General features: G+C 36.8%; 1 long non-coding RNA gene across 1 annotated transcript; it reads left to right on the top strand.

The window, feature by feature from the left end:
* The first annotated feature begins 831 nt into the window (after window positions 1–831).
* Window positions 832–17,928, top strand: LOC121071001. The gene is made up of 3 exons (XR_005820332.1): window positions 832–936; window positions 5,703–5,847; window positions 16,684–17,928. It is a non-coding gene; the product is annotated as an uncharacterized LOC121071001 (long non-coding RNA).
* Window positions 17,929–25,770: the final 7,842 nt, after the last annotated feature.

Genomic DNA, 25,770 nt, shown 5'->3' with positions numbered 1-25,770 from the left:
GTTGCAAGACCAGCTTCTGCATCTATAAACTGGCATAAAATCAGGCTTTGCAGCAAAATTATGTTGGTTTATACCCTTTTAAAAATTGAATTGCTTAAGAATATATTGAAAATTTGCATGGGGATATTAGAATTCCTAGCCTCCGTATTTTAACCACTATCCCTTATGAGCTGAAATGGATGCACTATACCGTTAAATAATTAAATTAAATTAAATGCTATTTACCTAAAAGTTTCCACAGTACTTTTTGCCAGAATATGGAGGGTTATGAAGCCTATTAATCTAATTCATCTTTTGGTTTTAAAAATTTCATAAACTTGTGGCATTCTTGTTCATTAAAATTCAAAACTGGATAAATAAGGAATAATTTAAGCTCACATTATTTTTATATGTGGAGAAGATTGAGACATATGTAGAAAACAATCCCTACATAAATAGATTGTGCCATTATTCCAGTAGAATTACTTTGTTTCTGCAATGTAATAATTACTTGGGGTGGGCACAGTGATGGGGATGATTATAATTAGCATTTTTCAGCATTGTGACATTTTAAAAGACCCTTGCCAAGCTGTTGGGGGATATATTTCTAAGTACCATCAACCTCATGACACAGATGAGTAAACTCAGGCATACGTGAATTAACAGCACACTTACAGCAGAAAAAGTCACTGAAAGAATTCATCTAGGGACTTCCCAACTCAAACGTAACATTTTCGTCCAGGCCTGAAATAAGTTAATTACCTTTCAAGTTCATTAATAACATGTCTATAATTTGAAGGCTATTCCAGCATCTCTCTGTGTTACTCACTGAACTCCTATCTGCAATTCACAGGAGGATCCTCACTGTTGGTGGATGCAGGCACGTCCCTGCTGCAGACCTGGCTGGTGGTGGGACAGGAGATGGGGACACCCGCAGAAACATCACTGAAAGCCCAGGTGTGTAGCCACCCCCAAAACCCCACTGTCTGCAATGGTTTTGCTAACAGTACCTAGGTTTTCCAGCCTTCACCCAGAGCAAGAGCAGAACTATGGCACAGTCGTGTTGGCCTGTTGAGGTAATGACATGCTGACATATTGAGAATTACATACAGTCTACTTCTTGAGCACACTTTGCTTCCTCCTAGCTTATAAATTCTTATACAGATTGCCCTGCATTTTCTCTTTTAAATTCTTGTCTGGGCTGTAGCTGTTGGCACTCTAGGAACACAAATTGCTGCCTTGATCCGAGGTGACTTTTGAATGTGTCAGGCACAGGAGCCGAAGGACTCCACCAGCTTTCAGCAGTGCAGGGTCTCCTCTGCCACTGAGCGCACCTGCTGCTCAGCAGAGTGTTTCAGACTCAGTTGTTCATTTCATTCAGCACCTTTTGGGTTTCAACACAGAGCTCCTTCCTGTGGAAGTCTTTGGCTTTCAGTAATAGCTTTCTCCCACAATGTTAACAGATAAGAAATGTAGATGTTATTATAAACACATGGTGGTTCCTGAGAAATGTGTGTGAAGCTCTTTGCCCTGGTGGCTATAGAACATCCCTGCCTGGGAGGGAGACAGGCTTCACTGCACTGGGGCTAGGAAGTGGTAAGATGGGCTATTTAGCAGGGTGTCCTGGTTTCAGTTAGGACAGAGTTAATTTTCCTCCTAGTAGCTGGCAAAGAACTGTGCAGATGGGATATTGCTCTGGCGCTGAATGTAAGAAAACTAGTTTTGTAGATGATCATAAAACACCTCCTCGCTGCTGCCTGGTGCTGCAGTAGAGCTCTGAGTGCAGTAGTTGTTCTACAGAGGTGGGCAAACTGCACAGCACCACAGCCATTGCCCCTGAAATTTCCCTTTTCGTTGGAACAACAATGAAAACTCACATTGTGTGGTGTGGGGAGCTGCAAGCCAAGATAATGTCCATTGTAAACACAGTGCAGTATCAGCAGAAGAAGCCTCCAATCACCTTTGAATTCTGACTAGATCTGGAAGTTTCAGATAAGAGTAACCCTGTTTTCTCTGAGATAATCCCCTTAATATCCAGCCAAAGAAGTCTGCTAAAACTTTAGAGTACTTGTTTGAATACAGTATTTTAGTCTTTAAAGTTCATAGATACTGCATTTCTCCCCCTTTACCCTAGGATAATACACCTCGATGGCATTTGCGCTACGCAAATATTTTTCTCTTGAGCCTCTTTAGGAACACACAAGAAACACAAACTCCATTAAAATTGGTTAACCAAACGCGTATAGATCAAGACTTGTTTTCGCATGAAAAAAATAGTGAGGATCTCCTCCTCCCTTCCTGTATGAAATGAGAGTTCAAAGAAGCTATACTTTCAGATACTATAATTAGGTTTAATTTAAAAAAAAAAAGAAAAAAAAGAACTCTTTCCTCTTAGTTAATATAAGGCTTCCTCAAGAAAATTTCAAATGCATTAAAGAGTGATTTTCTTTTTCATTTCAAAAAGCTTCTCTTTAATTTAAAAGTTAAAAGACCTTTAAGGCCAATATTAGCGATGGAAGCACAGCTGAACTTTTTTGAGGGGAGGATAACTGTAATATCAACAACTTGTTAGAGAGGAAGAATGGTTCAATGGGTAGGAACCTGTCTTTGGACTCACAGAACAGTGAATTTTCTTTAGAGACTACCAAATTAATGATTAATCAGTTTTAGGAAATGAGAGTGTTTGTGGGTACAGCTTCCTGTTTTAATAGGTTTTCACAAAATTAAAAAAAAAAAAAAAGATCAAAATATTTCATTCTGACAATTTTCAAACAAAATGTTTTGGCATTTTAAAATGGTATTTTTATTTTGACTTTTAAAATTAGCTGAAGTCATAAAATATGGTAAATAGCTTTTTCTTTGGCAGAAAAATTTGTCTTCCATTGAGAGAAAGGTTTAGGTCAATGAAAGACATGCTCCATCTCAACATACATGCTGCACACCCCTCTGTTTCCCTGATAAACTGAAAAATATGTTCAATTTTCCAGCTACTATATGCAGTATCTCCATACAGTTTTTAGAAGCTTAGGATTTAGTTACTGTTGTGCAGTAGAGTCCCTGGGTAACGTTGGTGGACTCCGACATGGATTTGCAAGAACATTCACATGAAATTTATATCTGATTTAGGCAACAAAGTTTAAATTCTAATCCTTGAAAATACTGATGAAGTTTTCCTGAGGGATTTTACCTCCCCTTCCACTGCAGTGTGGGCATTTGTAGTCCCAAAGAACTGGGGATTCTTCTCTTCCAGAGCAATGTAAGTCAGACTATGTTGATGCCTAACACTATAAATGATCTTTTGCCTTATGCAGCTGGTGATATTCAAGATTTACACAGGAAGAAATATAAAGATAATCTTACAGAGACCTGCTGAAATCTTCTCATACATATCAGAAAGTGACCCAGTGGCCTCCAGAAGAGGAAGACAGCAGAGTCCTAAAACAGCATGACTAAAGCTGTCCTGTCCAGTGGACAAGTAACCAAGTCCACTATTCCATATTCATGATTACGTGGTGGTAATTGATATAGGATAAATACTTGGGCTTAAGCTCTGCTAGCATGCTAAATAGTAAACAAGACATTTAAAGATAGTCCTTTCTAAAAACATTTACTGTCTAAATGAGGCAGGAACAAAGTATGTTCCATGTTCTCGATAGTGAGGGTCTTCCTTTCTTTCAGTGCTCTCCTTGGGGTGGGTTTGAAAGAAGAGGGAGGTGTGGCCTGAGGCATGTGAATTTGAGAAGAACTAGGAACTGGTGCTCTTGATCCATACTTGGGAAGAAGGGACCCCACCTGTACATAGCATCCAGCAGGCAATGCTTTTTTTTCAGGAAACTCTGGCGTAAAAATCAAGATCAAGACCAAAAGACAAAATTCCTCAACTCAGAAGTGGTCCTGCTGGGAAACATGATGATGTGGAAAATGTTTATACTGCACTTACGTATATTGTGTCTGTTCTGGCAAAAGAGAGAAGCTTTCCCTCTCCAGGACTACCCATAAAAAATGCTTCACCTGTGTACAGGCGACTTGAAATTAAAACAAAATGCCTCATCAAATAGATGTAACACCATCCCATATTGTCAGTGACTAAATTCCAGTTGTTAGGTCTCAGTTTGAAGTGCATTATATTTTAATTGCATCCAGCATATGGTCCAGGTTTAGTGGGGCAAAAGAAACATAAAATCCTAGGAAAAAGCTATTTAAACACAATAATATCCAAAGTTAATTCTATGTAATAGCCAGTGTGGGGAGATGGTTTTCTACTTTTTAATATTAACCACTAAAAATTTTCTGGCAAGATTTTTCTATTTAAAATAGAAAATATTTTTAAAAGTGAGCTTTAAAAGAGACTATGTTGCTACAGTAAACAATAACTTACATTTATATAATGATTCTTAATGCATTACAAAAAAATACTGTGAATTTTAGTATGTATTTCATATCTTAATAAAAAAATTTAGTCATATTACTTTTTTGGCTAGTATTACCTATGCTAATAACACTTCTTAGCAGTTCTTGCTAACAGTACTTACATGAGGTACCTACAGCTTTTATATCCTTTTATTTTTATCTTTTCTCAGCATTTTTTTTTCCAGTTGTCAGTTTATTTTTTTTTAGGTAGTCAATTCTGTTTTATTTTATTCTAATGAGAAAAAAAAACATACTCTAAATAACTTAAAAAAAAAGAGAAATCTGAAAATGAGATGAAAAGATTTTTGTTGTTCTGTCTTGCCTGCCCACCTCAACTTTTCCCCTTCTCAATAGCAGCTGAAAGTTATAGTTGTTGAAATGCTATAAGTACGTTTGAAACTCAGGTTCAAAACATTGTTAGCCTGGTCATTTCATGATTTATAGTTAATGACTGGAACTTATGGCATTAGCATTTCATTGAATTAGTTACTAAAACTTGGCTAAAAAAAAAGGGTTATATAATGAATTTACATTTTCAAGGCAAAATCTTTTGGCTATTCATTTTGAAGTAATGTATTGAGACTAAATACAGATTTGTTTTATTTTTAAATAGAGACACATGAAAACTCTGTGTCAAAAAGTATTGGTTTTATATAAAAAATATTTCCACTGGCAAATTTGGATCAGAATCCAAAACCGTAATTCAATTCTGTTCCCAAGCAGCATATTTCTGCAGGAGTAATCTAAATTTACTGTTACCCATCATATTGCAGCATTCTTCCATGAAAAGGCACTATCAGAGTCATTAGTGGAGAAGCTGTGAAAGATAAAAGGAGAAAAAGCCCTTTGCAGCCAACTGATCATTTATTGAAATTATGAAAGGACGTTTGACCTCTTATTACATAGCGGAATTAGTTCAGAACTGTGCACTTTATTCTATAAAATGGAACCTTTATACACATATACATATATATATACACACACATATTTTCAAAGCCACAGTTGGCGAAAGCAGGATTCCAGATTTGTTATGCAGAAGTTAGAAGTTCTGATCACATTTACTTCAAAGTAAAATCAATGACACATCCCCTTCCATCACCAGAAGGATTCTGATAATGCTTAGACATTGATAAATGTTTAGTTTTCTTTTATTTCATTCTATTTGAAACAATTGATTTTGCTAATTTTTGTATAAAGAGACGTGATGTGTTCTCAGATAAATTTTTTCCCCAGAAACTTCATGTCATGAGTGGGTGACCTTGTGTCACTGTCATTACCAACTCAAAGACATTCATATAAATTTTTTATCCTAGATCAAAAAAGCAACCCCAAGTGTGCTCTAGGAATGACATCCTCTGGAACAGGACCTTTCCTGAGGGAAATAATGCTTGGAGGAGGTTGCTGGCCTGGGGCAAAGCTTCCAGCATTCAGATTTTCCTACCAGTCATCAACTTCCAGGTAAAGCCTTTTGCTTTGATCAGTAATTCTCAGTTCTTTCTCTGCATATTCCCTTTATGTCTTCTGTAATATATTTTCTTCTTGACAGAATATTTGCTGTGCATTTTAGGAAGAAAGGTGTAGTTCTGAAGATTACAATACTTTATATTAAGCTGTAATATTAATTGTATGTTTTTTAAAATTTATTATTGTTGCTGATTGCAAATGGTGGTGTTACTCATATTTCAGTCTGCACTGCGTAGATGTCCAAAGTCCAAATACAATTATCAGTTGCCTTTTGCAAAGCATTCTACAAAGATGACAGGGAAAAAAAAAATCTCTTCTCTTACAACTGACAGTTAAGACAAACATTTCCCCTCACGACAGTATTTGTAAATATGACAATATTTAAAGCACATGCTTAAGATCTGTTGAGGAGTAAGGCTCAGGATTTGAATGTAATAGTATTTAGCCACATATTGAAAGATAAGTGTGAGCTCAAATGCCATCCAGAATGGGTAAAAATTGAAGCTCCTATTGATAGGCTAGATGACCTCAAATCAGGACAAGAACAAAGCTATTCTTGAGAAAATTAGGTTATAGTTTTACCTGCTTTTGAAGATAACATTCCTAGTATAAGCACTCCCCTTCTCCCTTTACATCAAAGTCTTCACTGTGCTAGCACAGTAATTTGGGCACCTGTGTCATGAATCAGTTCTGTGTTTTTCACACATATGGATTTTTTATTTTTTTTTGAGGAGGGATATTATTTTTCTCTTTGATCAGTATTCTAATCTGTTTCATCGTGTACAAGTAAGAGCAACATAAACAAACAACAGTACTGGAAGAAGATAATGAAAGTTTCGTGTTGCTGCAGCTAAACGTCTGCTTTATACTGAATGAGCGTCAGTGACTTATTGAAGAATTGCCTTAGAAGTCTGTGGTAGATTCAGGGAATGAATGCATCTCAGAACTTTGTAGAAAAAGTCTCACTGGCTGCAACAAGGTAAGTATTTTATCCAAAGTTTATCAGTACGAAAAAGACAGGGAACTCCTGGAAAGAGTCCAGCGGAGGGCCACAAATATGATACGGGGCCTGGAGCATCTTCCCTATGAGGAAAGGCTGCGAGACCTGGGTCTGTTCAGCCTGGAGAAGAGAAGACTGAGAGGGGATCTTATCAATGTGTATAAATACCTGAGGTGTGGGAGACAGACGGATTTGGCCAACCTCTTCTCAGTGGTTTGTGGGGATAGGACAAGGGGCAATGGTCACAAGATAGAGCACAGGAAGTTCCGCACCAGCATGCGAAATAACTTCTTCACAGTGAGGGTGACAGAGCACTGGAACAGGCTGCCTAGGGAGGTTGTGGAGTCTCCCTCTCTGGAGATATTCAAGGCCCATCTGGACGCCTACCTGGCCAGCCTGCTCTAAGGAGCCTGCTTTGGCAGGGGGGTTGGACCCGATGATCTTTTGAGGTCCCTTCCAACCCCTTCGATTCTGTGATTCTGTGAAGTTTTCCTGTGAGCATTGATTATGTGCAACATAGGCTGTCCTCTGTTGAAAATAATATTATCCTTGAAATTTATCTTGGTTTCACAGACCAAAACAATTCTACTCAATTCATTACTCAGCAAGCAATTCTTCATCTTGGTTGTTCACCAAATCATTCATTTTCAAGGTACATTAACAATCTATACAAGTCTGAGACAAAAATGCCAACATCACCATAGTATCAGCTGAGGATCATTATAGAACAGTCCAAAACCCAAGGTTTTTTCATATGTTAAACTTAGTTATAAAACTTGATGTTAAATATTTTGTAAATTTAGTTCTTTGAGAATAAAAATACTGTCCAGTTTTCTGAGAAGTTAATTAAAATTCCACAGACAAAAAATTGTGGTCGATAACAGGTACAGCATGGCATCAAAATGACTGTTGTGGAGTCCTTTAAAATGATACACATGCTCAGACATCTTGTAGCAATCACATTTTAGAAATAGAAAATAATTTGCTAATGAGAAAAGGAAGAGGTGATGCCAAATCATGAAGTACCAATTCATCAGAATTAAATATTTTACTAGAGCATTTATAAGAGCCATGCTAATCCGAGTTAGCTTTCTTTCACATTTTGAAAGGAAAAAATTAATAATGCCCTTCCAAAGATTAATAAATTTCACAGAAGGTCTTAGATAACTTATGGACTGTTTGTCTCTTTCTACGACTATAGACAGAGCCTAGGTGTTTAAAATTCAGTTTCTCTTTAAATGATGAATTTCTGCTGAAATAAAAAAAATACTTTGTGAGTCTGTTCAGTAGAATATTTGTCTTTTCTGGGGAAAAAAAATCAGATACATTTAATTTTAATGTATTAACCCACAACGTTAATAAAAGAATAGGAAACACTGACATTTAAAAAAAAATATATAAATGAACAGGAACACTGGCTCCTTAACAATTCAGCTCTGTCAGGGTACAAGAGTAGACACTTTGACAGCGATGAAGATGCTGACTTCCCCAAGGTCCTTATGATCTTCTCTGCCCTCTAAAAATGCTGCTTACAAAAACCCACCTTTAATCAATCGATAAGCAGATTGATTTGTTCCCACTCCTCCCCAAATGTGAAATGATCTTTCCAGAGAGTGGCAACTCTATAACAGGATTAATTTCATCATTATCTCCTCCAAGTAGGGTGGTAAAATACTTTAAGAGGGAAACTAAAAATGTGAAGAAATAAAACTAGGTCTATATGCTAAAAAGTTCTAATGTCCTATAATTTAAATACTGCTAATACATCCTCTGAAAAGGTGGGATCTCATTTGTTCTTTGAAATCTTACTCAAGTCTAGAGTTACTGAAAATAAATGCCTGAGGTACAGCAATGACAAATCCTCAGCATGTCAGTTTCCCATTTAGCTTATCCATAGCCATACTTCCAAAGAAATTTATGGAATTGCATCATATGATGATGCAATTGTATTGATGATTAGTATTGTGACAAAGAATCTTACACCTTCCCTCCAACCTTCTTTTTTTTTTTTTTTTTTTTTTCCTTTGAAAAATCTTTGATGTTTCCTTTCTGTGTCTCTGCTCACCGGTAGACTTTCAAGCTTCTGTACACAGAGAATGAGAAATTTAAGGATATTGGTTGGGTATGTAATAAAAACAGGCTAAAAAAAAAAAAGGCTTTGAATCCATGCTTGAATCATAAAATTTACTTTTCTTCCTGCAAATGTGGTGATTTTGTATGGTCCCACCTATACTCAACACCAAAAATTTTGAATTACAGTGAACTTTCCAAACTATTTCTTAAATTTTCTTTTCATATTATCACTTGCCTTGTTGGGTATAATACTTCACCTTTAATTCTCCTGGGCTGCACTGATGAAAAGATGTGTCCCTTCCCTCTGTCCTCCTTCCCACTGACTACCTCTATTGCTTCACCTTCTCTGTTGTCCTAGGACAGCACGTTGGTGTGGAGTAGTGGTGAACCAGGCTGAGAACTGAGCTGGCCAAAAAATAATGCAGCAACAGCAAAAACAATTGACCTCCAATGCTCAGTGCTTTTTCAGAAACGGAGAAGAGTGGTAAATATTCTTTCTGTTAAATGAAATGAGTGTTGTGGAATGGGAAAGCTACAAAATGTCTATTGCCCAGGGGGGCAATACTACTTATGTTAAGTTTGAGCCTGTCTACCCTCAAACTGTAACCATGTGTTCCCATGGATTCCCGTTTGCCACCGTTGATGGTTATCTAGCCATGCTGTAAACTGATTCAGGAATCCAAAATGGCAGAAAAGTAGAAGAGGAAAGTAAACAGTTTTCTACTGCTTTGACTCCTTGAACAGTCTCACGGTGTGATTGGATGAGTGATGGATTGAGTGTAAAGGAGGGATGAGAACAGACAGCTGGAAGCTGGAAGTGAGCGAAATAGGACCTCCTTTTGAGGGCAGCTAACTGTTAGTTATATCAGCCTAGCTGTGTTTTCCAGATGCATTTTTTTTTTTTCGTGGGACTGGCTGAGAATCCCAGAGTCTGGGGAGTGCTTGGCGAGCTGTGAATACTAGGAACTAGGAAACTGGAAAGAAAGGTAGCAGACAATTTAAAGTTACAGATGTACACGTGATCCTATGTGTGGCCAGACCTCCTTAGGCACAAGCTTGTGCAGAGCTGGAAATCATAAGCAAGACATAAATAAAAAAGTAAAAATCAGAAAGTAAGCCCCACACTGGCCTTCTTTGCTACTGTTTTGGGGGAAATGGAACCTGGTGTGCTTCCCTTGTAAATAACTGTCCCTCTCTCAAAGAGTATCTTGTATCATTCACTTCAAACAATCCCATGTTCTGACTAATTGCTTAAACCAAAGTATTTATGAGACTATTGTCATCATCTGGAAAAATTAGACTGCATTGGTCATCTACTTTTTTTGGTGTTGTCATACAATAGAAAAAGGTTTGTTTTAGAGACAGTGCGTCTCAAGCAGGGAAAGCTTGCTGCAGAAAAACTGTACTGCAAGTCAGTGGTGAGCACTTACTGTTACCAGGGAAGACCTTACCATTATGGCAATTATAAATCACGTTAAACAAAAGCAGCAGTAATTACGGTTTTATTTGTGGGAATCACGACATACGGTTATGAAGAAAAATTAGAGAGAGGGATGAGGTGGTTCATAATGGATGACATCTAATTCATAATATACAGAGATAAAGAATGGTTATTATACCTCACTGTCACCCCAGCCATCACTTACCAAGCCAGAACTAAAGATCCAGGTAAACATAACATCTGACCAGCTGTGCACAGCTGTAGAGAGCTATCAAAACCCAACTGCAGCTTAGTGGTTCTCTCTGAAATCTATCAGGAAGCAATTGCTGAAGCCTGTATTGACATCTCTTTTGACAACTGCCTAATCTCTTACAAGTTGTTGGTAAATGCTGCTTTACATCATCTTGTCACAAATTGTCAGAGGGGGTGGGAACAAGGGGAAACAAGCATATTTTTCAAAGTCTAGTTTAGGTGCAGTTTATCCCCAAAGCTTCCTGCACAGATTTGTTCCTCTCTCTTAGATCACAAAGAAACCAGCAGTGGGAAGACCTCACTGATGTTTCAAATCCAGAGAATTAATCTTGTGTAACTAAATCTAACCCACAGTGTTTGCAATTAATCCCACGCTTGACATTAAGACACCAATGTGAATTTTAATGGTCGTTTAGATGCTTATCTTCCTTCTTCCATTTTCAATAGAGGCATTGTAAGTCACCAAATATGTGTATACGTCCAGGACCTTGAATGAACTAAAAGGGTATTTGTATAGGGATTTTGGTTACAGCCCATTTTCTAGATTACTAGGTCCAGTCAAGCAACCGAATCAAATTCTGAGTTTCTATCCACTTAAAAGTTTTTGCCTATTAAGTGTTTCATTTTTAATATCTGTGCACAGCCTAATTCTCCCAGGCACACAGTAGCTTCCTACCCTATCATTTCTTCTCTAAATAACACCATCCTCTTCTCCCTAGGTGCCAGACATCTTTTTGTGTCAGCCTGCCTCATTAAGTAGCATAACCACATTAGAAGTTGTTCCCAATTGTATATCTTCACATATATTATATCTTCACAGTCCTCAACTCTTTGCTGTTTCAGACCTGAAAAGGGGGTTTTGTGTACCTGAAAATGTCTGTCCTTTCTGCATTTTGCTGATCTAATATCACTTCTCCTTACAAAATCTTATCTTGCTTACGTGTACATAGGCACAGTTCAATACTTAAAAGGAAAAAAAAAAAAGCTTACCCTATGGTTTATCACATTTGCCAGAATGTCAGAAAGTTTTTTTTTTCTCTTTTTTTTTTTTTTTTCCTTTAGCTGTCCTGCCTTGCTAATTTCTAATCCAAATTTACTTCTCCACTGCAGGAATGGAGTACAGGGTTACCTCTTACATTGCAATCTGTGCTGATTTTAGCATGCAATAAAACTTCAAATTCCTGCTATTTTTTTCTTTTCAGTGTAAATGTACCCTTACAGTATACTTAGAAAGACTAGTCATGAAGTGTTAAAACCTCCTGAAAAAAAACCCAAACCCATCATACTGGCTTATAATTTAATAACTTTGTGAGACACTGCATACAATGTGCTAAAAGCTGGTGGTAGGAAGGGTGCCTTTTCTCTATCTGATCCCATCACTGGACAAATGGTAGTGCTGCTGATATTTGTGATTTACCTAGCTGTCAGAGGAGAGCATCAGCATAAACAAGACACTGATACTGCTATTGTTGTAGGCCCAGAACTTTTGATTCTTTCACATTGCCAGAGCTTTGTAAAAACAGAGATGCAATGGCAGGACTGTGGATGTATACGTAACTCCAGAGACTACCTGGAGCCAGCAGTTCATCTGCTTCTATTGGTACTCTACATTTTAACACAATAATCAGATTCAGCTCTAATTCAGACATGCTGACAGACATGGGAGGGGCTGGAGTCAGAAACAGAAACGTGTCCTTTGCACCCTTGTAGTTAATCCAGTCAGTGTTTGGATTTTTAAGAGCTTTAGAACTAAGTTGTTAATAACCCTTCTGGCCTGAAAATGTCATTTAAAGCCTTGGAAGGAGAACAGAACAACTCCCCAAACCTCAAGCATTATAAGCATTATGAATCTGTTCTTTTAAAGTGCTTTTTCTCATGTGTCTGTCAGTTTGTTTGTTTTTATGGTTTTACAATGATACACTATGCTGAAAAAGAACAGGATTGGTCAGGTTTTAGTAGGTGAAACCATTGCTAAAATCCCTTTATAGGAAGTAAAAGTTTATAAGAAGAAGCTGAACTCATTCAAGTCAAGTAGGAAACTGGTACTGTCCTATAGATTCTCAGTGATACAAGTTTCCCTGCTGGAAAAAAACTCCAAACCAGAGCTGCAGCCCCTGCAGCTGCTTTCTTCAGTCTAAAAAACACATCAGGGTACAGCCTTCTGTGCTTTATGTCAAGCATTTTGTAAATGTGAAGAGTCAAATTCACAGTTACTTTTAGCCAGTAAGCCTATTTGCAGAACTTTATAGAAAATTTCTCATGTGCTTGTCTGAACAAAGCAAAAATATTAAATAATATTAAGAGCTGGAGAAACCATATTATTTTTAAAATTCTGGCTGATATGTATTTTAGCAGTTACAAAAAAATAAAGAGGAAAGATGAAGGATAAAGAACAGTTCTGTTGAGCTGCCTGAAATGATGTTGACATTTGCTTTTTGTAGTCACAAAAAAAAAGCTAATTCTGGGTCTTAGCAATAGAAAAACTAATTGGGAAAATGTTAGAGAAAATTCAATTTTTATGTGGTAATTGGTGTTTCTATATCACACACACACAAAAAAAATGTAATGCCACAAATTCTCTGTCTTAAGAACATGACAGACACACAGTTTCTCTAAGAGAAATTTCATCAAAACATCTTAGAGCCTTTTTTTTTTTTTTTTTTTTGAGAGAGAGAGTGTTAAAAAATAGTTCCCTGTTTAACTAGGAATCTTTCTCTGTGGAAACCAGAGGATTATTTCTATTGCAGACATCTGAGTGTAAGAATACTTTCCAGCTTCTGACAAACCAGGGAGAGAAGCAAGTGCAATAGCACTGGACATGTTCTCTTTCCCTGATGGGAAATGCTGTCTGAAGGAATTTGACCTTTATTTATTTATTTATTTATTTATTTATGCAGGATTTCTAGATCTATAATTACTGCAGAATAGTTCTAGCCCATCTGAAGGTCTCAGATGCCTGCATTGATCATACATACATCAGCTTAATGGCGTGAGGCAAGTGTAAAATAGAAAACAACTTTAATATTTCCCCAAAACATTGAATTTACTGGACAAGTAGAGATCATCAAAATAGAACAAGCACAGTAGGTCCAAAACTTCCCATTGTAGGACATCCTAGCTGACGGGGATGCTTGTCCTTTAGAGGGCATTTTTAGGCTGAAGTGGACATTCTCATTCAAGAAGGCTTGTCTTATGCCTTGCAATTGTTCTCAAAACAGTGTAAAAAAAATAATTAAAAAAAAAGGAAAAAAAAAGAAAGAAAAAGGAAAAATCTTACTTGATAAAATAAAAAAAGAGGACATGAAGAAGATACATGGAGAAGAACAAAGAAAGAAAGGAAGACAAATTAGGATGCATTTCATCCTTGTTCTTTGATGAAGGTTATCAGGGGTCTTCAGTATCTTAGTGGTTTAGATTTTATTTCTTAAGGCTTTTGAGTACATATAGTATTGAGAGAAGTGATAAACCAGTTGTGTCATCACCAAAGGATCCTCCAAGAATTGCTTTTGGTTCCGATCACTTTTCCCAGTTTCCCAATGGTCTACCCTCTTAGCCTTTCAGTCCCCATTTTAGTCTAATTTCTGATTTATCCATTTTTTATCCTTGTTTTTGAGTGCCACCCCACTCTTTAAACATACTTTGGATTGCTTTAAAACATTCTTTTTTGTATTTCGGGCTTTTTGAACCCTTCCCATCCATACAAAATAATGGACTGTGCTGTAGTAATGAAAAAACCCAAAACATTGTTTTCGTTTCCAACATGGAGCACATTACTAAAACATTTTTTTTTTAACATTATTCCAATATTTTCTAAACCTTAAAAATTTCATCTTATTTTACGTTCAACAGTGAGGACAGACTTAGACTTATTTTTGTCTTATCTAAACCAGTCCTCCCATTTTCTTTTGGTAGGCATCAAGCATTAGGAACAAAACAGTGTACTCAAGAAAAACATTAGACGATGGCCTATTGTCCATTTCTGAATGCTGCTCAGCCATTTCTCTTTCTTATACATGGATAATATTTTGACTCATTCAAAATTCTTCCTTTTGGGAAAAGTCATAATATTTTATTATCTGGGTTACAAGTTCATTGGGAGAACAAATTGGAGGACACTAAATCTGGAGCTCTTAACATTTTATGTTATATCTTCAAGTATTTAGGAAAAGTAATTCCCTGTATGAAAGAAAAATGGGAACAAATCTGACTAGAACAGCTCCGGTTGAAAACATAAACTGTTGCTATTACTGAGGAATAGCTAGTGGCCTGGGAAATCTCTGCCGCTGTCACATTTCACATACCTTTCCTTTTTCCATTTTAATCCACTAGTGATACAGTTACACAGAAAAATTTAACTTCTGTCAGAAAAACTTGTACCCTGTATCTCATGTGAGGAGCTGACTGCACTCCTGAAAAAGGAACCTGGGTTGTCTAACGAGGCTTTTTTGTCTGAATGAATGCTTTTCAGCAACTGACTAAAACTATGGCCCCATTGACTGTCTTGTGCAAGTCCATCTCCCCTGTTGTCTGAAAATACATATTGCCCAGTTGCAAAACAAATTTTACACTCTGGAAAAGACAAGGGTTTATCCTGACAGCCCTGAGCCTGGTGCTGATGGTCTTGGGATGGTGGGGATATAAAGTAGATTTAGATCAGGTACCTGCTTCCTATTTTGTCTTGTTTGGTTTAAGGTTTTTGGAAGATAATCTTTAAATTGTGTATTTTAGTACATTTCATAGATGCCTGAAAGCTTAAAATGTAATGACCTTTATGTGATCTTGGTCAGAATCCAGCAACCATAATATTAAGCTCAATGAGATCAGGTAATTAAATAACAGCAAAGCAGAAACTATGCAGCTCAGATTTATTTTTTTTTTCTTATTCCAGCTTCATAAATGTTTTGTTTAGTATACTGAAGACCAAGGGAAAAATTATATTTACAAATTAGGAAGCATAATTTAAAAATATACGTTTGACATCTGCTATGCTAATCTTCCAAACACCAAGTCTCCAAAGTGTCCTGTGTGAATGCATTAAGACATGTATTGGTCTTTCCCAGTTTCCATAACTTGAAAAATTTACCTCCACAATTAGACACTGGCAGATTGTTTCTACAAATTGAAATGCATTTTGACTACCTTTGTCAGAGTAAAACATCACAGGGAACTGCACATTTCAGCCTGTCAAATTGGGTAGGTGGTTTGTGGGGTATATAATTGGGGCAAAGGAAACAAAAATAGTACACAAATCACCCCACCTGAAATGCCTTTAAAGTGAAGCATTGTGTTCTAGCACTAAAATTAACTACATCAAAAACTTGAATGGGAATCCACCCTTAATGAATGGTAATAATACAGTGTATTATACGACAATGATTATTCAATTACTTGTAAGTGCTGTAGTAGTGCCAGATCAAATTCTGGCCTGGCTGTGTTTTTTTGCATAGGGCAGAGTTTGTGTGTGATCAGCATCAAGAATAACCATTGGCTGTAATAAAGAAATGAAAATGCCTTTTATGTATTTAATCTAGTTCTGATTTCAAATATAGAACTCTTCCTTTCTCCTCCTTTCCTCTGATTCCAGCCATCTACCATCTTGGTTTAAGCTCAAGTCTGAGCTTTTACAGGTATATGGAAAAACAAAATATTGATTACAACACCGTCAAATTGCATCAGTGTTCCTGTGCTAGCAGATGGACAAAAGCAGAGACTGTGCATAAGATTTTACATGAGCAGAAATTAATACTGTATTTAATAAATGGGATAAAATATTAAACCATAGCAGAGAAATCATGATGGAGTTATTGTGAAACTATGTGGAGTTTACTGAGACTATATTCAGCAGAAATGGAGACAAAATATGCCAAGTCAAATATCATTGAATTAAGATTTTCATAATATATTTAGAAAACAAAAGGATTTTTCCTGTTGATTCTTTTTCATATGGGGTTTTCATTTCACTAGGGATTAGCACAATGCTTTACCCTGCACTATTACATGAAGTATTCCAGAATTCAAATTTGCATGTCCAGGAGTTTAAAGACTCTTCTGTAACATTTTTCAGGGTGAGATGTCCTACTGCCTTAGCACTTACTGATGTTGACTGGCAGCTAAAGAGATATCTTCAAAAAGAAGAGAATGAAGTACTTGAAAATATCACATTGCTGTTTGAAAAAATAACGGTTTTATTATTGAAAAGGACGGCACTAAATGAAACCGACTGGTTGGTAAACTGGGTCATGTAAACCTACTCTTCTTGTAAGTACTATGGTGTACTGGCTTACTGGCTGGTAAACTGGGTCTTAAACCTACTCTTCTTATCATCTTAAGAAATACGCAAACTGCTCTCTCAGCTAACGCATCTCCCTGCTGAAAATGAAGTATGCTACCTGGGCATGGTCAGACAGCTTTCCAGTACCTACTGTTTAGACAAGTTTCATTTGCCTGTAAGTAGGATCCAGGATAAATTAAAGTTACTGAGAAAGTATCACTCTATGTGGCTTGAACAAACACTGGTCTTGAGAAAACCTGGAGAGATTAAATTCAGCCCGAAACAGACAGTGAGATGGAAAAACTTTTGATTAATCTGATGGTCACGTGAATTACTTTTGAGTTTATGCTTGGGAGCCTAATTTCCTTTAAAGTGTTTCATTTGATAGCTTCTGATTCACAACTCAGTGACAGCTACATACATTTATCAACAATTATAATCCAGCTTCTCCAATGCGCTTCTGGTCCTGAAGCTGAAAGCCATCATGCTGGTAGAGAAGAAAGCTGTCTTTGGAGAAATCAGGGTTGGGCTGTAGTTATTTAGGAAACATAACCTGCTCACATAATGTGGAGTGAGCTTTGGCCTGCACCAATATTCGTTTTGTATTTAGGGTTGTGTGGCTATGGTGTACTCAAATACTTACCATATCGTGCAAACAGGGATAAACAGTCAGGCAACATTAGGGGCAGCATTAATTGGATCATCTGGTGTATAGCTTACTGAGTGTGACCCTCTGTCAGATCCACAATTCCCCAAAAGAGTAAAAATGTCAAAAGGGTAAGTCAAAAGAGAGATCCTTTTTATAATCATATGGAGGGGAACAGAAACTGCCTAGGCTCCTTAGAGGATCTATATCTGCCTGTCCCGAGATCGGCCTTATGAAGTTTTAGAATCTTTAGATATAACGTTACCCAAGAATTATGTCAACAGTACCAACTGTTTCTTTATTATTTCTTTATACCAACACAGCAGCTCTGAGAAATGAAAATCTTGACTGTTAAGAATATTAATATCTAGGAGCTTGGCATTTCATGTACATTTCTGGACAACTCTAAATATGAAATAACATGCAGTTTTAAAATGGTCCATAAAAATTTTTACTACAGTGATTTTGCTATGTTAATTCTCCTCTCCTTCTTAATATCATAAATTTTAATATTCATGTAGGTTCTTTCTTCGTATTTCGTGAATACACTGTGTATTTGGACAATAAAAGCATTCTACAGACTCAATCACAATAAATACAACACTGTATATTAAAAATAAAAAAGATTCCAGACTTGGCAAGTCATAACACAACTGCATTAATTTGGTTAGCCTGATTAACAAGGGTGCACTTTGATGTGCAACAATGGTGAAATGAGTCACCAGGTTGGGACTGTGGGATAATCTGGTATCCACTAGAATTTTATCAAAACAGTGGTTGTTGAAGCCTCATACAAGGAACTTCCAAAGACTTTGCTGTTATTTTATCTATTTTTTAAAATTTTATTTTTAATGAGTATGTTAGTGTATTAGTAAGAAAAGCAGTCTAGCCACAGTACTCTAAAGTGAAATACAAAACACATGGGTGATGTATAGACAGAAAAGAATCTGCTTTTCTTAGTGGCATGATCCTGAGCTGTTCTTAACAACAGGAAGAAAGGCACTGAGTTTTTGATGGAAGCCCATGGCATTTCAGCAACAGCTGGGGGTCAAATCTTAGATTCTGAATAAAGTCACAGAGCAGCAGCCATCTACCCTGGCCCTCTAGTTTGTGTGTATTATCTCTTGTTCCAAACTCCTGGGTCTGCTAAGTACTTGCTGCATTTTATCCCTGAGGCTATTGTATGTGGAAAGCATCTGATGACCAGTCTTCAAAGTCATTGAGAGCTTTCAGGAATTCTGGAATGAAAAGTTCTAAGAAGTTTTTTATGGCTATCCCAATGGTACACATTATTTGCCTTTATATGACTAGGTAAATCCTCTCAAGTACAGAACCTTATGAAAAGGAGTCAGTGCTAAAAGCACAGCTCTTCACAAGTGTCATACCAGCACAAATATTGTCCAGTTTCTCACTTCAGACCGCATGACTCTGCCCCCACCCAGAATACATCTCACTCTGGGTTTGCCAGAAGTTCTAGACCTAATGGAGCCATCATTTACCGATCTTTGAAAAACTCTTCAGTTGAACGGTTCTGTGCTTAAATTGAACAGTGTTATTTCAATATTTGGTGCTTAATTGTTCCCAGAATAAGCGTGGGAAGTTCCTCTGTTCATTCCTTGAGCCTCTATGGTCTGTGATTTACAGGAGCTAAAAATAGAAGACAGAATTGTACAGAGTTTTTATTTTTCTTTCTAGAAAGAAATAGAACTGAAGAAGAGTGAAGAATGAGCTGATAGAAATCATTTTTTAGAGTTAAAGTTTGATATGCTTTTCCTCAGTGTTTTCTCACAAGCCCATGCTTAGATAAAGCCAAGGATACTATGAGGTATGTAAAAACAATGATCTCAAATCCCTAAATTTCTTTTTGGTCCTAAGCCATTTTTCATTTTTGGAAATACATTTGTGGTGAATGTTTCTGAGAGCAGTTTATAGTGTGTGCTATAAACACCCTTATATGCTATGCATCTAGGGTGGCCTTTTAGCACAGAAAAAAAATGTTGAATAGCACAAGAAGCATTGCTATTTAGGGATATAAACCCAAACCTCCTCTATTTTTCCCTGGTGTCTCACATTCTCACATATCCCCCTTTCTGTTTTGGTCAAATCACTTCAGCTTACTATTGTCATCTCCAATAATGTTTGTTTATTTTAAATGGATCCAAGCAAGCAAGGCTGCAAATGTGCACCCATACTCTGGGATGTCCATATATGCCCATACACATAAAAAATGTTTGCTGAAATGTGGTTATTTGTCATACAGTAGTTTTACTAGTTTTCTTTTTCATTGTCAGGTTGACTTTGTGTGCAGTAAGAAACTGTTCATTTTTATTTTTTCTTTTATTTTTAAGTTCATTAGTGCCTAAGGAATAGCCACTAAGTATACAAAATAAGTCACTATTTTCACTTCTGTAGAAATAATTAGTAGCAAAGAATCTGAATGTAATACCAATAAAAATGTGAATCCCTGTCTCCATTGCAACTCCTAGCTGTATCTAAACAATGCTCTTAAAGGAAAGATATAATTGTATGATTTTTGCAAGATTTCTAGTTCATCCCGTCAAATGTATCACCTATGGCTTCTACTTCATTACTGACTTATTTAGTTAAATTTCAGCCCATACACAGCTTATGTTCCACTTCTGATTTTGATACGGTATTTATTAAAACTATAATATGTTTGGTGAGTTTTGGACTTTTTATGGTTAGCTGGTCATGGAGTGGTCATGATAGCAAGTATGACATGAAGTTTATTAGAGAAAAGCAGCTCAAAGATCATTTCTTAGCATTTCCTGAAAGCTTATTTATATATTGTGCACTTCATTTTTTTTGTAAGTAGATATTCTTATTAGAGTCAATCTCCTTTATGTTATCCTTCCAGGGCTTTTAACCAGATACATGTGAAAATATATTATTACTTGAGTTTTCCTGACACATTATAGTCCCTGTGTTTACATCTCATTTCTCCTTGTCTTCTTTCTTCTCCACCCTCCCTGTCAAGAGAATAAACAAGCCTTTTAAAATGCAAATATTGATATTTAAAATAATAGAGTCTTTTGTGCAAGAAAAATGTGAAGCCTGAAAGGAAACTGCGATTCGCAACTTTGGAATCTTTCTTTGTAGGAGCCCGAGGCTGACAATAAAGCTGGGTTTGTATGGAGAAACAGTGATGGGAGCAAGAAGATGGCAGAGATGTTCCATCTATTGTTTTCTGGACTGATAAAGACAAGTAACACCTAGGTTCAGCTGACCTAGTCTATATTCAATGTTACTAAGCTCTGTGTTCCTTCTCCAAGTGTCATGCATCTGGCATTTTTATTTAGTAGGTGAAGTGTCTGTCTAATGTAAAATTTGCAAAATACTTTGGATTTGGTTAGAGCAAGAACACCCTAGGCATGCAAAGTGGTTTGTTTTAGAGTGTACACTGATCAGTGTTTTAATGAGGGCACTTGTCTGAAAATTTTACTTCATTTTTCCCAGCCTCCTTGTCAAAATAAATTTTGAGTTGTGTGATAATACCACAAGTCAGCAAGAGTTCTGAAGTGAATGTTTTTCTTAAAATGGGACAACCAGAAATAAAAGATGGTATTTCAATCTCTAAACATAAGTTTTAGTAGAATACAAACCAATGAACTAAAACACAACACAGAAATTCTTGGAAGAAGAAATAAAGTTTTCAGGTTTGAGGGGATGAGACAGGCATAACTAGAGGATCTGAGAATCCATGTTTCCCCTTCTGTCTGTGTCCTTGTTATTTGGACCTATTTTTTTCAGCCATGCACTTGCTTTCAGGAGCTTTCCCATTGTGATAATGTTCATGAGGCCACTCTGGGTCCTGAAGAAAAGTTCCTTTTCCAGGTGACACCCCAAATTTATATTCTTCCCAGTCTTAGGAGACTCCTAGTCCCAGTGAACCTGCTGCATGTACATCTTCTCTTTCAACTCTGTCCAGAATCCTCACCTGGTCCTTTGGTGGAGCAACCTGAGGATATCCCTGACTCAATGTCTTTCTCTTCTCTGCAACCTCCCAAAGAAAACTGTTAGTAACCAGAGGGTATTCTGGGAACAAAAGAGTGAAACAGATAATACTCTTCAACACAAGTAGTAATTTATTTTCATGTCAAGTTCCAAAATTCATATTTTTTGACAATTATGTTTTAATCTCAGTATGGATATTTAGGATTAATATACAGCAAACTTCAGTAGCAACTGATAATTTTTTGGTCAAGAGAAACTACTTTCTTTATATGATCTCCGATGAGTTCTTTAATATTAATCTTTTTATGATGTCGGTGCTAGAGTGGCATGAGGGTCATACATTTTCTTTGATTTTATTATGATGGATGTGTTATTAAGGCTTTGTAAATGATGTAAACTTCCCAATGACATAAAGAAGAAGGGCTTAGAAAGTTTATTGCCAAAGATCCATATTGTGTCTAGACCAAACATAGTAATAAAAAACCACAGAGAATAAAAATTAACCTGAGTGGAGTTCAATTCGCAGTAAACACAAATTAAATTGGGACAAATCACTACAGTTTAAAAATATTGAATGAAAGAGAATAAAGTGCAGTCTTCAATTACTTTTTCTGCAGTCTGCAATTCAAGTTATTACACCTGAAGTCCACTTTACAGTAGGAAAATGAACCACAGCTGGTGATGGCTTTGGTGTGCATAAATAAGGAATGCAAAAAGACTGAAATGGTAGTGTAGGCTTAGATCGCCTGCCAGAAGCAAGGTAGGAGTTCTTTGCTACACATGTTGTGTAACTCAGCTCTGGACTTGTTTTAAGGCACTAGAAATTGAACACAATTAGAGATAAGCTAAAATGAGAAACACTGTTACTCTTTTTGTATTATTATATCTTGGTTGTCTGGATAATATTTTTCATTTGTGTGTTGAGGGTTAACACACCACTTTCTCCAAAGTCAGGCTGGCTGGCATAACTCAGGTAATTTTGTTTTGCTTTCCCTTATAGTGTTGTTTTTTGTTAAAGCCATCTGGGAAATTGACTGTCTCTCGTAGTGTAGGAATACAGGGGACGAGATTCTTGTGTTTTCTCTTCATGGCTTGGTTATACCTTTTAAACTTTTACTATAATTCTAGATTTTGTTAGAGGAAGGGTGGAAATGCATTCTGGGTTTATGAACAGCAGATATTTGTGGACCTTCAAGACTTTCAAGACTTTCTTTTTTGATGATTTTTTTGCTTCAGTAGTTCCTTCCTGTCTGACTTCCTTACATACTTGTTCAATACATTCTTTAGTGATTGGCAATTTTGTATCTTAGGTGGATGAAGATCTTCCTAACTTTCATCAAGCTTTGGGAGAGGTTGAATTCAAAGGGTTGCAGGCCTTCAGTTGTCCACTGTGTTCTCCAGACATCAGTCTAATGCATACTTCAACAACAAAGGGTATGAGACCTGTTCATATAACAGAAACACTCAATTTTCCCATTTTCAGTGCTAGGACTTGTAAAGGCTCTCCTCAAGACTTGACAAATGCAATTCTGTGATCTTTTTTGAGTCTGTTGCTTTAGTATTTATGTTTTCTTTTAGGCTGCAGAATCATAATATTTGAAATATTAGTCGTTGAATTACAAATAATATTACATAATATTACAAATAAGATTTTTCATTGGAAGAAGAATCACATATATTTTAAAATATTCAAAACATAACTTGTTTTTATTTCAATTGGAATTAATAACTTCAGGGGCATGAAAAATCAGACCCTGACCTTAAGTGACTAGAGACATGAATCTTGTTGTTATGTCTCTATAGACCAACACACTTCACTATTTGCAGTACCCCAGCCAGATCTGAGTAAGCTGGAACATGTACAAATTTGCAGAGAGACTGAGTCCTATCAACAGAAGAGTTGCTTTACTGTGCCAAAGTCAGATGGCACTACCTCCTCTGGGCTCTCTGGTGTAACTCAGTACCAGAGCTAGGCTGGCTGATGGTGGCACTAGGATCCAGCCTGTAGTGCATACACATGCTTTGATTTTTCAGTGGAATGTGCATTTGTCAGGAAGCTTTCCAAGTACACCCAACAACTGTTTCCAACTCTCAACCTCCTTTTCAAGCAACATTTTTGTTCTCATGTTTTACTGCATGTATTAGCAGATTATTACAGATAATTAAAATTAGAATTTGTGGATAGGCAAAACTCTCTCATTTACTGTTTTTGATTATGAAATAAAACTGCCTTTGAACCTCAGTCTGGTCTAATCATTGAATTATGCAACCAACTGATACAAAGCTTATTCCTGTAATAGCACATGCATTTGATGGGACAGAGTAAAGACATGTGAAACTACCATGCTTAAGAAGATTATGTGCTTAAGCAAAATGCACTTGGTATGAGTAGAGTCCCTGCTATATTCACCACAGGTAGCAATGAGCTTCATCCTTTAGAAAAATTAAAACAAAAGCCAAGTCCTTCAAGCATGGAGAAAGACAAAGGGGTCTTTTTCATATGGCTTTCTTGACTTTGACTACCTTCCTACAGCTAATTCAGTGCAAAGGACAGAGGAAAAGACCTTCTTTCTCCTCAGCAAATAATAGTTATGAGATATTTGTACTTACATAGAGCAATTCCAAGTATCTGGTAAGAACGCTTCTATTTGAAGCTCAGTGACAGATTTTTGGGAAGCACAGGGATGCAAAGAAAAGCAGTTTGGGAGGCATTGTCATCATTTTAGAATTTAGACAGACCTTCCTCCCATCCCAATCAACTGGATGTGAGTCAGGGTGATCATCCGAGTATTTAGGCAGAACTGCCTCTGCTCACCAAATAATTTGGATATGTGTCAATCAGAGTGATACTGAAATCATCCATCAAAGGAGTGCAGCATGCATGCAGTCCTCACTACACCAGCTTGAACCTGCCAGTCATGATTTCTCACCTCCTTATGAAAGTGCTGGGACTTTCACTGACTTTGATTTTTCTGAGCCAAATTGTCATCTGGTAGAAATCAGAATAGCTTCATTAAAGTCACTGGCACAATACCAAGTTACTTCAGCTGAAAATCTTCCCATAGCCCAGAGAATTTAAAGGCTGGGTCTGTAACTGTCCTTCACACACAATGGTGAGAAGAACTGGAAGAAAAATCTGCTGAATGTTCTCTCCTTTTAAACCACAACTGGGACCAGCCACTAGCTATTCGTTGTAGATGAAGGCTGGAAATATTAAAAGCCTGTTGAAATGGATGAACCGCTTTCAGGCTTAGACTGCATTTAGTTAGATTTTGGTGGTGCTGCTGGCAAGTTATTTGAGATGTTCCTACTTTGCAGTTGTTCTAATGACCTCATGGTGCTAAAATATATAAACATTCTTGTATAGCTCACAGTTCCCTCTCTTTTACCCTGTCTTCCCCACATACTTCCTCAGTGAGCATGTATTAGACACCAAATAAAGATTATCAGCTGCTTTTCATATATATTTGTATACATGAACTATATATTTAATACATACACATTTACTTATATATTTTATTTTATATTTGACAGACATATTATATATTTAATTTTCAGTAACTGTCAGTGTGCAAACAGCATGAACACATATCTTCTTACTATGATTATAAGTTGAAAAGAGGGACTTTGCCTGTATTGGGCATGTGTCATGAGATCCCTTGGAAATGAGCTCTGGAAGACAGAGACAGCTATTTTTACATTACATTTCACAACATGAGACAGTTTTAATCTCTAAATCTGAAATATCCAAATGACCCCGGACTGCTTGTTTTAGATTAAAGCAGTAATTATCCTTTTTCCATGAAGCAGTGATATTCTATCCTTCATCACAGTGTGCATCACAGTCATAAAGCGGACACAATAAATAGTTAAGGAAATTTGTAAAAAGAAACTGGCATTACTAAGTAAACACATTTAGTGAAGTGAGATTGGTGTTGACATGAAAGCACTCATCAACTGCAAGAGTAGGTATAGGGAACCAGATTTCTCCTGTGATCTCGTCTGCCAACGACCCTTGATACCAGCTGGAGACATGGTGTGCAGAATTCAGCAAGTGCTTGGTAGTCAAACTGCTGGCACCACATAGTCAAAAGTACCATCTGAAACCTGACAAGTGAGAACAGAAGGAGTTCCATGCCTGTATGAATTATACTGAAGCTCCTTGAGATATCACCTGAAAGGTGTGGAAACAACTATCATTACTCACATGCAGGCAAATACAATTTTGCCTTCCTGTGCTGGAGCTGTGTCTGACATTG

The sequence above is a fragment of the Cygnus olor genome, chromosome 5 (assembly GCF_009769625.2).
Source record: "Cygnus olor isolate bCygOlo1 chromosome 5, bCygOlo1.pri.v2, whole genome shotgun sequence".
Classification (NCBI taxonomy): domain Eukaryota; kingdom Metazoa; phylum Chordata; class Aves; order Anseriformes; family Anatidae; genus Cygnus; species Cygnus olor.
Note: the sequence above shows the minus strand (reverse complement) of the source record. Positions and strands in the feature narration are given on the sequence as shown.